The sequence below is a fragment of the Xenopus laevis genome, chromosome 5S (genome assembly GCF_017654675.1).
Source record: "Xenopus laevis strain J_2021 chromosome 5S, Xenopus_laevis_v10.1, whole genome shotgun sequence".
In the NCBI taxonomy this organism is placed as follows: domain Eukaryota; kingdom Metazoa; phylum Chordata; class Amphibia; order Anura; family Pipidae; genus Xenopus; species Xenopus laevis.
Genome location: NC_054380.1, coordinates 87,434,700 through 87,451,682, shown reverse-complemented (window position 1 = coordinate 87,451,682; position 16,983 = coordinate 87,434,700).

Here is a 16,983-nt window from a genome sequence, read left to right as displayed (position 1 = left end):
AAATATTCAATATCCCTAGACTGACAATTCTGGTTATTTTGGTTCAAATACAAATAAAGTTTAAATATGCCCGTTCTAAAACAAAGGCATTGGAATTTCTGCCTCTGCCATCCTGCTAATGATGGCAGCATCAAACATCTCATGAACTAGGATTTTACAAGAGAATTTTCTTTGCATTGCTGCCCTGAATTCTGCAAGTGTTTTTTTTTAGATGTTTCATGATTAAATTATATACAGTACTGTATATATTATTGTCTCAGGTATGTATTGTTGGCTACCTTCCTGATTCATGAAATTATTCTGTAATGCATATTCTCCAGAAAAATACTCATTTCCATAGTGAGTTGCAAGCACAAATTCCTTTCATACCTTTAGTAGTATCATGTTGATTCACCAATGATTAATATATTGCACAACGCTTTAGGGTTATTGCCTTAGTATTGGCTTGCTAGGTTTCTGTTGCAAAACAAATTTGAAGCTTATGACAGAAACTAGTCGATAGTAACAATACTTTTGAACAACGTTTATAAACTTTGCTTCTAGTTAACTATATATGGTAGAATGGTAGAATATGGTAGAAGATTTCTTCTTCTCAGAAGAAACTTTGCTTTTAGTTAACTATATATGGTAGAATGCTGAGGAGATACAGTCTCAGAAGAAATCATTTTGGATCCTATGGTTAAGGGAGAAGCTTTGGAAGAAGGGCTCTCAATGCAGACTTTTTGTTCATCCTATAATAGGTAGAGACCATTAGTGAAGGTGGGGGGAGTGCCAGTATGCTGTTCAATGCACAATTTGCATACAAGGAAGGAGATCAATGATACCAACTATATCTAGAATACAGAAAAGTTTTTATTTGATAACCAGTAGGGAGATGCAGTGTGCAGTTGTTTAGGCTACCTGGTGCTTTGTAATACTGTTGTCTAATCTTTATGGATTAAGGCACTTTTTAGGATGAGTGAAATATTTGCATTCAGATTGAAATACAATTTAGGCCATGGGCCCATTGTGCATTTTCTCAGCTTGAGAAGCACAAGCACAATTTATATCTACATATAGGACAATGTAAGGACACTTACACACTGGTGCTTACTCTTGCATTCCTGTGCACTGTTGTGTTCAAAAACACAGGAATGCACTCACTAACAGGGCCCACTTTGTTACCAGTTTTTATTGCATGGCACTAAACTGCTAAATGCAGCCTTTGTGGAGTGCATTTTTGTATGTAAATCTACAGAACCTTCCAATTTAAAGTTATTAAACATTTTTTGTGGTTTTAAAGTTATTTGTAAAGGTAATGACTAACAATTTTATATGCAAATAACAAACAGTTACTTAATTAAAATGACATTTTTTAAAGAAAAAAACATGGAAACTTGCACAAGGAAATCCTCTTTAAGAGGATTGTGTTTGTCATAGACCAGGCCTATTTTCCATACACCTGTAGGGAAGCAGTGACTACTGGGGCTTTTTGACAACCACTGTTTTCATCCTGAAAAAAGCAGCGTTCAAACGACCTCATGTAGCATCAGCAAACTTTCCAACAATCCCTAATTGTGAACCCCAAAAAGGACAAAACTAACAAGATGGGGATTGGGCTTCAGGTGGATCAGGATGTGCAGTAAATAGTCCCACTTTTTAATATTGATGTTTTGGGAGATGTGTGTCAGCCTTCCATATTATTATGTCATACAGAGGACTTGGTTGTTTGTTACCACTTTGAGGCAGAAACAAACATGCTAAATACAAAAGATGAATATGACTTTTAACTTTTGTGTAACAAAAATGCATTGAGCAAATATATGGAACAGAGGTGTATTTAGAATAGATATGAAACAACAATGTATATGACCGGTATGCTTAGAGCCCTAAACTGAAGGGAAGGTGGGGGGAAAAAAGAGGTTATGCAGTAAAACAGAGAAAATTATTCTAGTCCAGTAATCCACAGGAACCAATAGTTACTCTTTACTAACTAGTGCAGTAGTGAGGAAAAGCAGCTGGCAGGTTGCTTAAGGTTACCGTACAGAGAATGTTTTGCCTATTTTCAATATAATCCCCAGAAAAAAACACAAATAGGGTCACAATAAACACATGTAATATAAACCATTTTTAATGTGGAAAGCAGATGAATTAGGGAAAGTACGGTTTCATGGATAAATCCAGCCCTAAGCATTAGGCAGTAATCAGATGTGCCTAGCACGTGAGAGGCAGTCAGGGAGTAGGGTACAGATGTGTGTGAATGAAAAGGAGAGACAACTTTTTCCCTCACCCAACGCAAGGCTTGCAGGATAAATGCTTTCAAGTGATCATTCCCAAAAACCAGATCCTTTTTCAGTTTCTCATAATCCAGGGAAGGAAACAATGGTACTTCTTGTTGTTTCCTGCATCACAGATTAAAAACAAGCAAGAGATGAATGCACTTCTACAAGTTAATATATTCTCATGGTCCCTGACCCAAGCTGGTTATTGTACCTGCTGTGGCGTAAACACCTGCAGCTCAATCTGAACTAGATATAGAGAATGTTGCATTTCCACATAAGAGGCAATTCTACATTACAGAACAGCATGTTAAGAAACAACCTTTTATATTATTGGGAGTCAGTGGGTCTCATTTACCAAAACTAGACAAATCTGACCCATGCACCCAATCAGCAAGTAGCTTTGATCAGTCTACTGCAAATAGAATAAAAAAACAAGCTGCTGATTGGTTACAAAAGTAAAGGATGTGTCAGTTGACCTTGTGTGTCAGTATTGTATCAGTTTTGCAAGTGTTCAACTGGCTAGTATACACTGCCATGTGCTGGCTTGTGGCTTATGTCATATTGCTGACAATATTAACTCTTAACTACTCACTATATACACTTAACTGCTTCTAAAAAACAGATGAGGGCTTATTTATACCCATAGACGCAATGGGCAACTTGGGTCAATTGATCAGCCTCTGAATGCATGTTGTTTATTAAAAGATATGGCAATGTGTTGTCTTCTCTTAGCCTCATATTTTGCTGTAATAGAGATCTGTCAGAGACAAGCCTCCTGCTATGCTGAAAGCAAAATGTAGGGAAAGTAGCGTTCAGATCAAAGACCAAAATGTTCTACCTAGATTGATGGAGCTGTTCGGCATTCTCTGATCATAACGTAACAATATCCCATACTGTTTGTTAGATGTGAAGAATACAGGTTAAATGGCCTTTAGAAAATACAAAAAAAGGAATTGTGGAACTAAAAAAAAATGATGAAAATGACTTCTGTTTATAAATGATCTACTTCCAGAAACTGCAAATCAAATATTTCTTGTCAGCAATAGGTAGGTTTTATATAACAAAAGGTTTTTTCCTTTTGGCCAGGGCACCTGGAGAGTTGGCTGAGAGCAGCTGAGCCAAGTCTGTGTGTGTCCTGGCCAAAAGGTAACGTCTTTTTCTTATATAAAACTAGTCAAGATCAAGCTCACAGAGAGTTGGTTCACATACACATATCAATCTGGTTCACATGACAAAAAACAAATCCAGTATAATGTATTCATTTTGATTTTGAAATACAGATGTATGACCATATTTATTTTGATGAATTTATAAATATAGACATAAACAAGATACTGCCTGTTTAACAAAACACTTTCAAGCCCTTGCGTATAGATAATTTGCATATCAATAACTTGGTAGTCTCTTATCTTGTTATTCATCTTAAAATGTTATTACTCTTGTTATACTCATCCTCAAAGACACCCTTTTAAACAGGATGTTTGAAGAAGTCACACCTATGATAAATATTTTAAAATAAAACTACAGAAACCCTTATCTCAGGTATATTGCTTGGATACTTTTAAAGGGGCCTAATGACTCAAAGCGTGTTTAAGTGATATTTACTTTTCATTTCTTGACAAGTTTTTCCCAAGAGAAAAACTTGCATTGCTGGTGAAATGGAAACTTGTATTCAGTAATGTCAGACGTGGCACAAAACAGTCCTGTCCAACTTGCCATTTGCAAGAGGGAAATACACATTTTAGAAATTTTAATTCTAAAAAATTTTTTTATTAAGTGTAAAAATCATATAAAACAAATACAAAAATTTGCCAGGTAAAAGTTGTCGAGGTCTAATAGAAGTCAACGGGAGCTGTGCTGACCCTATTGGCCCCTTTTTTTTTTAGGATTTATTTCTGCTAGTAATTGTCCGAAAACCTAAAATTTTTAGAAGTATTCATATTTTTTAGCACATCGCAAAGAGAGTTTAGTCGTGGTTTCAAAAACCTCTAAAACAAGACTGTTGATATATAGGCCTCTGAGACTTAAAGGGGTCCTTCACCCAGTTATTATTCCAATTATTCTTAAAGGGGTTGTTGACCTTCAGAGACTTTTTCCAGTTCAGTTGGTTTAAGATTGTTTACCAGAAATAAATCGTAACAGTTTGAAATGCTCCTGGAAAACTGAACTGACACCAGACACATAAACATTCAACTTTAAACATCAATTTTGGAAAAACAATAAAAACTGGAAAGCAATTGAAAAAAGACTAAGGTGAACAACCCCATTAACAGCAGCCCAGAGAACACAGAGCATGCACAGAGTCACTGACACTAGTAACACAGCCTAACAAGATCATTGAAAAATATACATTTATACTATTATTGGGCTGCTGAGACTCTTGGAAGTTCAGTATATAATGCAAGACATGAAGAGTAGCTTCTGCTCATCTACTTATTCACCATGCATAAGGCACAATTGCAGATGAAGGAATTTCGGTTAACCGCACACCAACACCACCCTTCATGTATTAATCACCTGGTGCACAACGATAAAGGCTTCGGCCACCTCAAAATTCCATAGAAAAGATTTTCACTGGCACACAGGATTATAAGGTGCAGGGCTTGACAAAGGGGCGTGGCCCCGAAACGCTGCACCTGCACTGCATTAAAAAATTGCAAGGGCTTGCCCTGCAGCTAAAAATCCTATGTGCCAGTGAAAATCTTTTCTATACAATTGCAGATGAAATCATGGGTGGGTCTGTCAAAATCTAACCTTGAGGTAACATGCATGCTAGGAACACAATGATATTACATGGGCAATCAACTAAATGCTCATAACTTAAAAAGGGATACATAAAATACATTAAGGTGGAAAGACAAGAATATGCAACAACGGACAAACATTTTTTTTGAGACACTTCTTACATCTACTGTGTTGTAGAAAAAAAATATGAAGAAACGAAAGAGGGATTGAAGGATGGATTGAGTTTGCATCATTGTGGGTGTCAGTCTCATATACTATGAAAACTCAGAGTGAACTTGGTAGATAGGGCATGTGGCCAAAATGTCCCAATTTCAAACTACAAAATGACTCCCCTTTGGCAATATTTTATTATACAGATACACATAAACAGCTATTTTACTATTGCTAAATGATGTCTTACAGGCAAGTGCCTGGAATTATTCTGTAATTTTGGGATATAATGCTGTACAATAGTTAAAAACCATGAAATAAGTGCCACATTTTTTGAACTTAGCATTTGACACAATTTTAATTGTTTAGCCCAAGTATCTGGTCTTGTAAGTGGTTTTAGTAGCAACTCCACTGCTGTAAACCCAGTGAAAACTTTGCAGACATGAGTTGTTTACATTGTAGATGTGGAAGACCAAACGGATATACTGTATGCCTGACCCTGTGCACTTTGTCAAATGATTGTATGTCCTGCTTTTCATATCCTTTTATTGCATGGAATGCACTGCCCAAAGGCAATGGCCGTTCTTCTGAGAAAATAAGCTGTGTCTGTTATACAGAAGCAAAGCATTCAGACACCTCACAGGATTCCTTTTATTCTGAAATAAAGTCTTAAAGGGCATGTAAAGTCTAAAATAGAATAAGGCTAGAAATGCTGTATTTTGTATACTAAATATAAACATGAACTTACTGCACCACAAGCCTAATCAAACAAATAATTTATGCTTTTAAAGTTGGCTACAGGGGGTCACCATCTTGTAACTTTGTTAAACATCTTTGCAAGACTAAGACTGTGCACATGCTCAGTGTGGTCTGGGCTGCTTAGGGATCGTCATAAACAAAGCTGCTTGAGTTCTGCATGGCTGGGAAGTAAGGCGGGGGCTCCCCCTGCTGTTCATAAGTATGATTGTTTCCCTGCTCAGCAGTTAGGGACCATCTGACAATTCCTATCCACAGCAGTAAATGAAGGGAGAATTTCACTGCATATAGTCAGGTTTCTTATAAAAACGGTACACATTTTTTAATTAAAGTATATTGGAGAAAGTTTTATTTTTCATTAAAGAAAGTAAGAATCGGATTTTATTTTTTTGCCTTTACATGCCCTTGAAGCACAATTATACACTAATGGAAGTATGTGTATTCAGATAACACATCCCATTCTGATGGGAAAAACAGTGCCAGTGTATATGCAATTGTTATTTTATTATTAGTTTTATTCTGATAAAACTATGCCTATGGACAGATTATTTTCCTGCTTCCTCTAGGAAGCATTCATGGCATGCTCCTAATAAGCGGATACTAAGGCAAAAATTGTGACCTCTTATTGGTACTATCACTGCTCACTCTAAATAGGGAACAAAACGTTTTGGTTTGTTTTTGAGCTCCCAGACATTCTTTGTTACTGCCTGTTCCCTATTTGTTGTATTACTACCAGAATCTACCAGATGTTGAAGAATAGCAAGCCGTGCTGTGAACTGAAGTTCAACAAAAAATTAGAGTTGCAATTGTCTCATAATACCTGCTGCAAGTGGCTAATTTGCATTTTAAAGCATTTTAACATATTTGAGCTTTAATCAAATTTTGATTTAAAACTTGCAGCTTTACTTTGCTATAAAGATTTCTCCACCCTTAAACATTACTATAAATAATTCCTATAGCTAAAAAACTTAATATTACTTGACATACTGTAACAAAAAATGTGTATCACATATAAGTTTAATTGCAAATAAATCACTGGAAAAAGTAAAACTTGTATTTTGAGAGGACTCATCCCCAAAACTCATTTCCAAGGAATCCAAGGAATCATATCTCACACACAAAAAGTTCAACACTATGGAACTGTAGAATAAAATTCCTAAGCAATCCAGTCTTAAATGTGTTTAGTAATTACAATTGTGTGCATAACATTTTTTTTTTACAGCGCCATTGTCTGCTTCTGCAGAGCAATTTGCATGCACCAAAGACTAATACAGTTCCCGGAACCTTCCTAGCACAAACTAATGAGTCTTCATCACCAAGTCAAATATATTTGAATATTTATGGTTTATGAAGCTCTCATGTTAAATGATTATTTGACCAATGCATTGCCCACTAATGCATTCACTTGTGCAGAAATTACAGAATAGGCTGGCAAACAACACAGTCAGTATACTATTTATCATTGGGAATGTAAAGTCAAATTTAAGCAAATTATTGTAAAAAAAATGATTTGATGGACCACTGTTGGGTGATGGAAATGCATGCAAGTTTAGAATTAACAAATGCAAATGTATGCCTCATTTGCTCTCATTAACAACAAGATGGAACAATGAAGTGTTAAAAACTTGCATAGACAGTGAGCACCCAATGGAATGCAGGACAAGATGCAGCGGGCAGGGGATGCAAACAGAAACATCACCTTAAACTTACTTTATCCTCATGGCACAAGCGCAAACAGTGACACCCCTGATGAGGACATAGCAATACCATTAAATAAAATGTCAGGCAGAAAGGAAGAGAAGAAAGAAAACACATGGGACCACAAACAGTTCAAATAACCAGTTAAAAAAAACTATTTTGAGTAGAGTATTCTACTAATCTGCACCAATTAAAAACAGCAATCTATTTTCAGATGAAGGTACAGCATTTACTTACTATAAAGCCACTGTTCAATCCCCATACTAATTCTACAAAACCCTACAGGTTAAGATAGCAATTGGTTGCTTCTATAGAATTCCCACATGAATAAATATTTGCACAATATTTAGAGGAAAAAATAATAAGATTTATAGCAAAACAATAATGAGATATAAAGCAAAAAAACAAATGAGAGGCCAATAAAAGAGCCATGATTAAATGCTTGACTTAGACGAGCAGTCTGGCTCCCCTCATCCACTGCCCCTTGCACAACCGTCCTAGATTCAAAAAATGATTCAGAATTTTTAAAAATATACTTTAAATGTACTCTTTTTAATTTGAGACTTAAAATACATTAAGTTTAAGGGCTCTTACATATGGGTTTTTTTATTGTGTTTTTAATACACATTTTGAGCTAGAAGACACGTGTATAGTGTGTTCATAGAATTTTTTTTAAAATGCATCTAAGTGTATTTTTGTCAGTTCCAAACAAAACCCTCTATTTTACTAGTCACTGAACGTGCATCAGGTGCAAGAAAATGCAGCATGCTGCATCTAATCAAGTGAGATGAGATGCAAATGGAGTAAAATGCAACTCAGAACGCTCATAAGTACAGCCAGGCAGAATAATGGAATCAATTAGCGAATGTGTTTAAGTGCACTCAAACCTGTGTCTAAAAACACCCCATTATTAAGAGCCCTAAATGCTTTAGGAGGGAATTTTCAGGTCATGATATTACTGGCCCTTTCATTGAAGACAGGGATGTTTAATTGGAGGCCCAAAGCTTTTCCTTCTGTGGCCCACAATACAGTGATTGTATGGTGATCTAAAAGGAATTGAGTCAAGCAGAAATTAAGGGGGTTATTTATGAAAGGTCAAATTTTAGAGTTATGTGAATTTTTGTTAACTCTAATAAACTTGAATGTACTCACAACTTGGATGGGAGGTTATTTATCAAAAAACTTGAATGTTTAAAAATTGATCGAATAGGATCGAATAGGAAAATTCTAATCAAGTTTTTCCCTGAAAAAAACTCAAATGTCAGGAAGGCTATTAACATCTTCTAATAGTTCTGCCCATGACTTCTACAAGTATCGAATCAGTGCTCTTTCCAGGGTCGAGATGTTATAAATCTCACATTCGAATTAGAGTTGGTGGTTTTAAACTCAAAATTGTGAGTTTTGATCAAAAAATAAAATTGAAACTTCGAATTCACCATTCGAACCTTAGTAAATCTGCCCCTAAGTTTCACAGAGAAGATAATTCACACAGCTGCCAAATTCGCCTGGTCCTCTCTCCCTGTGGATTCCTTTCATTATGGATTGGGATTAGAAGATCTAAATCAGGAGAATATCCTGAAGAGTCAAAAACGGGATGAGAAGAAGGGGAAACCAGTCTTCAGTACTAAAAAAAGGAGAAGGAGGACAGAAGGGAAAAGCTGAATGAGAAGGTGGAGTAAACAGCTGAAATGGGGAATTCCAGAGGAAAAGGATAGAGAGAAAAACTATCATAAGGAGATAAAGGGTAGACAAATACAAGAGGTAAAACAGGCAGAAGTATAAAATGGTGGTAGGAGAGGAGAAAAGACGAATGACAGGAAAACATCATAGAAATGAGAAAGTTGAATAGCAGAGAAAAAAATTGGAAAGAACAAAGGAGTGAAGTAGGATTTTGATCCAAACGTCCTACATAAATATAGTGGGAAGGCTGCTGTATATAAGTAAGTGCAGCAGAGCAGTATTTATACAGGGCCTAAGGAAATATTGGTGAATCATATTAGTGGTTTAAAATCAGACAAGGGGCAAGAAGGCAAAAAAATATAACTTTGTTGTTGGAGGGGCAAGTGAACCATACACATACGTATTCACAAAGCAATGATTTAGAAATCTTTTATTCTGTAGTTTTTACACATGCCCAAATGTGTATCCACACTTTGTACAAAAAAGTCAAGTCAAAAACAAGCTTCATCTCTAGTTGGCTGAATAAAAGCCGCGGTACTTGTGTAGTTAACCTGCAAATCCATTAGCAGAACCATTCCTGTACTGAAATTGTAAAATCATTCTTGAGCAAATAAGGATTGTGCAAGTTTCTTTGAATGCAAGAGGTAGCAAATCGGGAGAATAAACTCATTTACCGAGGGCCAGAAAGTTAGATGACACCCGCTCAATAAAAACTCACTAAATGACAGAAGAATTTAAACTTATAATTTAATGAAGTATTTATATGGTTTAATATTTAACCAAGAAAAAAATGCTTAACCTTTCGATTACCAAAAAAAACTAGGAGCTGAAACGGTAATAGCTTTGAAATAGCTTTTTCTATTGCTCTTATTTAAGCAAAACTCATTAGGTTCATCACGTGTAAGCAATACATCAATATGTACTTACAGTTCCAGGGCGTGTAAAATCTATACTCTGAGCTTTGCTTCATTTGCGTGCTGAAGAGCCTTGTGCCTACACTTTGCAGGTATTCTGGAGTGGTCTGTAGAAATGGACATGAATATAGAAGAACATTACAGGACCTTTATAAGTTGCAAAACATCTACTGTCTGCAACATCAGCTTAGTCAGATCGGGTCGGGGCAGGCAGAGTACAAATGGAGTCAGGCAGGCAAGGGTCAAACCAGGAGATCAATCCAGTGGCGGAACTACCGGGGGAGCAGGGGGTGCGATTGGGCCAGGGCCCGCACCTCCTCAGAGCCCCCTGGCAGCTCGCGCACTGGTGATTTCTCCCCACAGCGGCCGATTTCCAGGCCAGATAATCTAGTACAGAGGGGGGTCGCGCCAGGGCCCGCCCCCCTCTAGTTACGTTACTGGATCAATCTGAAAGGGATCCGAACACCTACACAGCTACATGAGCGATACAACATTTTGATGTCCATTGAATCTGTTCTAAATACGTAGTTTATGGGAAAAAGAGAATGGAAAAATATACACTCCCTGATCAGGGCCTACTTGCATTTATTTCTGCCCCCTTCTATTTACCCTAAGCTAATATAGGCCCAGACCTACTAAACCAATAACAAATAATGAGTGGAGCCGCCATGTACCACATTCCAAGATGTGCCGTAAAGTGAGACTGCACCTTGAGAAATCGTGTAACACTGTGAAATTTATTGTATTTGGACAATCATTTCCACAACTTTACATGATTCTGTTTCTCAACTATATAATTTTTTGGTTTTTTTTTGGGTTTTCTATTCTGTCTTAATTATTATTTGTGGAAAAAAAATAATAAAACAACAAAAATAAAGAGCTATAAAAAAAAAAAAAAGAAAGGGATACAGATTCAGCGGAGTCGGTTATCAGGCAGGATTCAGAAGTCAGGATCGTCAGTAGCAGGCAGGGGTCACAACAGAGTATCAGATCGCAGAAAATAGAAGCTTAGATAGCACAGAGGCACCAGGAACTCACAATGAGGAAACCTATAACGGGCAAAGTTCTGCAGCCCAAATGTGCCTTTTCAACCATTTGAATTTTGCTCCAATTCGCAATGACGCAATCACGCCAGCGTGATTGCGCACAGAAAACCCGGAAGTGCGTGCCGCGTGCGCCCTAAGGCAGTGTATCACAGGACGCCAAAGGGGCAACACCACGCGACAGGCGTCCCCGCCGGCCAACTGGACCACCAGGGTGAATTGCCCTTACAAAATGTCATCCATCATTACAAGTTTTGGGAAAGAATATTTGAATGGCAGGCGGTTTTGTTCATCAGGTCATGTGATGACTTCTAATTTATATCTTTTTTATAAACAAGAAGGCCTCTGTTCAAAGGTTCCAATAAAGGTAATTAAATCAACCATTGCATAACTCCATATATCTGAACTGTAAATCCAGTGATTGTCTTTTAAGCCTCAAATGGAGGCCTAACCTTTGGTCATGCCCCCATTAGCTTCAAAGAAAATCTGAGAAAACTAGTGCCTGAGTTAAATCTCACCCTAATGAATCTTCAGTTTGGGTTTTCAGGTGTATCTGGAGCAAATAAGCATTCTCTCCAAATATCAGAAAAATCAACTGGGTCCCCCTTTCCCGGATTAAGCCCCTTCCTGGGGGCAGCCTCCACAGTTTGAGAACCAAAGGTTTATTGATTGAGCTAAAGATTTGCCTTGTATACATTACTTGATAAATAACAACATTATAATACAGTATGGAAACTTATAAAACAGACACCATGATTAACAATGCTTTGGTATAGAGCAGTGGTCCCCAACCAGTAGCTCGTGAACAACATGTTGCTTTCCAACCCCTTGGATGTTGGTCCCTGACCCCTTGGATGTTGCTCCACGTGGCCTCAAAGCAGGTGCTTATTTATGAATTACTAGCTTGTAGGTAAGCTTTGGTTGCATAAAAATTAGTTGTACTACCAAAATGAGCTTTCTGTAAGTTGACTGGCCACATTGAGGCTACCAAATAGCCAATTACAACCCTTATTTGGCACCCCATGAAGATTCATGCTTGCGTTGCTCCCCAACTCCTTTTACATTTGAATGTTGTTCACAGGTAAAAAAGGTTGGGGTATAGAGAAAAATTCCAACCAAACTAAAAGTTATGGAAAAACTTAAAAATTATAGTACATTTCTTTGCCCAGTGTTGCCACCTGCTGGATATTTTATTTATTGTGCCAAGTGTGAGGTTTGTCACAGGCTTCATTGCTTTACAACATAATGATACATCGTTAAGAAATTCCAAAAAGCCAGTAAAGAGTTTCATTGTATTGGTGTTTTAACAACCTACAATAAAAGAGAATGGGAATACAGTGGGAAGGGGTGTACATTATGAAATGTTATTGAAAGGCAGCCAGAGGGAAGTAGTAGCAAAATGTAGAAGTAAAATAAGCACTGTGATGAGGGGCACTGTTGTGAAAAGCGCTCCAGATGAGAGGAGACTAAAAGAAGCACATTCATAAAAGCATAAGGACTGAGTTGGGAGAAGATAAAATGTGGCAACTAGATAAGTTCATAACACATATTCTTGGTTCAGTTGCTCCCAATATTGCAAATATTCCTTACAATAAGGTGGTGCACTATCCTAGAGTATGCCAGAATGGCATCCTTATTAGAATTTTCCCCTTTAAGCCATGATTTTCTGAATTAAACATGGGCCAGGACAGCATTTCACTTATGAATCTATCTGTCAGTATATCAATTTTGGCCAGAAAATGCACAATTTAATACACTGCATGCACGATGGCAAGTGGATTACAGTCAACAGACACAAACATTGAGTGGATGAGGTCTGAAAATGTAGAGAAAACACACCATGTGATATAGTACATTTAAAAGAGGTTTGGCTCCCCCACCTCAGTCAAACTGACATCTAAGATCTATCAAAACCTTATGCTTACAGGTCCCAAACCATCCTGAGCAGTAGAAGAATGATGGTCAACCCAAATCCCCGAACTTAGCTCAGAAAATTGGGAAGAGGCAACTGAGAATTTTTATACTGTCCTCATCTCGATGAAGGACAGACTTGTCCAATATAAAACTCTTCACCACCTATACATAACCCCTATGAAACTATGCCAAATGGCTCGGGTCCCTACTTACTCCTGCCCAAGATGTGGCACAAACGCAGCGGGCTTTTTCCACATGATCTGGTCGGCAGTAATAGAATTCCTTGTAACCAATCTGGTCTTCCCCAAAGTGGTGGCACCAGCAACTTGCCTCCTGGGGGTAGTGGATGATATCATTCCACAGAGACACCTTAAAACATTTTTTTAAAATACTTTTATGCAAAAAAAAAAAAAGAAAACAGTGGCTATGCACTGGATGGGCACAGCACTCCCCACAGTAAAGGCCCGGAGGGAGTTGGTTAATAAAATGGTTCCCCTCTATAAGCTAACCTACTGAAACAGAGGTTCTAACATTAAATTAGACAAGGTCTGGGGTCCCTGGTGCGACCTGGATGACCCAAGCATTTACATTGAACAATAACCCTGCTATGCCAAATTTCCTAGCAGGAAATTATATAGTCCAATACCTCATGACAAAAAGTCCCCAAAAGAAGACGGCTGATACAACAACATGCGGACAACCTGTTCTATTAAGTACAGTATATGGCTTACGAGACAGTACTACCTATAGAACAAATACATGTGTCACCGGAAAATTGTATTTTTAAAAAACAACTTTTTTATTTTTTTTTTAATTTTAATGTTGTTATATTTCTATGTTACTGTAGTTCTAAACTACTCTGGACAAGGACCTGTGCACCATCCTATGCCTCATGCAAAGATTATGAGTGGTTTCAGGCCCAGATTTGTGGAAAGGCCACCTATATCCGGGCCTAGGACAGCAGGAATTTAGGGGGTGGCATGCTGCCCAACCACTCCCACATTGGTTCAAAAACACTGGTGATGTGCTGGAGATACAATCATTTTTTACATTTCCCATGCGCCAATTCCCTTTGCTCCGGTCCAGATGATGAAAATATGCATGAATAAAGGGGAGGGGACAGGGGCGATGAACGGCAGTGGGCCTAGGGGCGCCCAATATGTAAATCCGGCCCTGAGTGGTTTGTTATGTATGTTTATATGTTTAAAATAATAAAAATTCACCTAGAAAAAGAGGTTTGGCTGCTCACACACAAGTTAGGCTAAAACTATTAACCCATCAACCGCACAAAAGCAACTTTTTATAGCAAAAATTTTAAAAAAATACTTTACCCATTTTTTGAAAAATATTTTTTTGTTATAGTGTCATATAGATTCACTTCTTAATCGTGTACCACAACCATTATACCACATGTTTGATTAACAAATGAATCTATATGACACTATAACAAAAAAATATTTTTGAAAAAAATTGAAAAAAATGGGTAAAGTATTTTTCCAAAAAAAAAGTTGCTTTTGTGCGGTTGAAGGGTTAATAGTTTTAGCAAAAGATGGAAGATAAAATGGACATTGGAAAAACAGATGAGAGGACTATTCTCATGAACCACCACTAGGAGTCATTGTGTCTAAGCCTATAAATTTGTATAGTCTCTTTTGTATACTATCACTGATGAAGGGCCATGCGGTCCCGAAAACGTTTGATCTCGTGAACTGTGTTAAGAGCATCATGGAATAAACTTTGGGATCACCCCGTTTGATGCATAAAGAGGTATCGGCTTTTCATTCATTGCTGGATTCATTGCTGGCGTGTGGCTAGGCCAGTGCCAATACCTGCATCCCCTCCTTTCTAACTTTCAAGTAGAAGCAGAACTTGTAAAACTGGTTTAGGGGTATATGGTATAGCTCCAGTGGCAACAGTAATGGGATTGAATGTTCACAATCAGTGAAGGGTCAGATGTGAGTGACTTCCCTATATAAAAGATGATTATGCCACAAGGTGGCAGAAGAGTCAAGCTAAGGGATGATTACACAGTAAATAATTTACTCACATTTTTGTCTAATTTCTTGAGGGCTTGCCACAGGATTTAGGCATAATTCATAAAAGAATAAATGCAAAGGTAATTTCCTTTTTACAGAAAGGGGGGGGGGGGGTGATACTTTCATTTCCTCGTTTACTCTAAAGTGTCCAGGCAACAGTGCATACTTAAACAATCACTGTATTGACAATCCCACAAAGGAACAGGAGGCCAGCCAAGATAAAAGACATAATAGCTCAGAAAGGAGAAGTGATGAGTGAGGGCAAATTAAATGGATATGTGATACAAAGTCGTGGCTAAGCCTTACTGAAGAAAGGTAGATTAAAAGGCCTCTAGCAGGTATTAAATGAATGGTTAACTGGCTAAACGTATCGCTTAAATAGTTGGTTCCCAGAGTTACAATGGCATTTACCTGATAGGATACTGATGAAGTAAACAACCTTCCCTCTAATTTCTTGTAGGCTACACGAGTAAAACGTTCATCATAATAACAATGACTAATAAGATCACTGTCCCTGTATACAATATAAGGAAAGTGGGGATAAGGGAAACAAAATTAAAGAAACAGTAAGACCAAAATTGAAAGTTATTCATATAATGACATAATTAGATGTTACTGGGCCCTACAGCAACATTAAAGTAATGAAATTGTTCATTAGTGATGGCCTCACTGAGTCCTCTGCAGTCATTGGCCCCCTGCAACCGCATGGTCTGCTTCCTCTGTGGTTACGCCCTTGGATTCTTAAGCATTTACAGGTGTGCGATCTGTTATTCAGAAACCCATTATCCAGAAAGTTCTGAATTACAGAAAGGCCATCTCCCATAGACTCCATTATAATCAAATAATCCTAATTTTGATTAGTGATTTCTTCATTGTGTACACATGGGCTTCTGTATCAGAATTCCTGCCTTCATCTTAAACCTCCTTACCCCTGGCGTGAGCATGCTCAGTTTGGTCTTCTCCCCCCCCACTTCTCTACTGTAATTTGATCCCCGAGCTATAAGTGAGCAGGGAGAGACTCAGGCAGGAAGTGATGTCACACCAAGCTAATACTGCAGCTGCTATCCTAAACAAACAGAAAGATTCTTAAGCTTTTTACTCAGGTATGGTAAAACATTCTACAGAATAAATATAGCATTCTAGCTTGCACTATTGCAGCTAATCTATTGGCAAAATATGCCTCTGTAACTTTTCTTCTCCTTTAATGTTAGGAAATCTGCATTAAAATCCATTAATTAAAAGTAGACACAGCACAATAATATCTGCTGGTGTTTAATAAGATTACAATGTTGCACATAGTACTAGATATGTAAATATAAAATATAATTACACAATTCTTTAGTCTTGCGTTTCACATTTGATTGCAGCATACATGGGAGTTAAAGGGCAAACAGTTCCATGTGATTACTACACACTCCCTCCCAACACTGATAACCATCATTTTAATGCTTCAAAAATGTAGCCCTTCCCTGCCCAATGCTTCTATCCTACTATTTCTCTACAGTTACAATTGTTAACCCCTTTTATGCACTAATAATAAAAATAATTAAACACCTGGTTTACAAAGAATCCTCTATAAATATCTCAAACCTATGTTATAACAATATAGCAGAAAATGTTAATTTTGCATTTACCTTGGTTGTTATGCAAACTTATTAGAGGGTTAAGGAAAACTCTATTGTACAAATACTATAAACAATCATCATGTTTCAAAATCCATCTCTGTGGGAGGTTTATACATCATTGCATGGTTCATTAAAACATTATACAGCTGCAAGAGTGAATA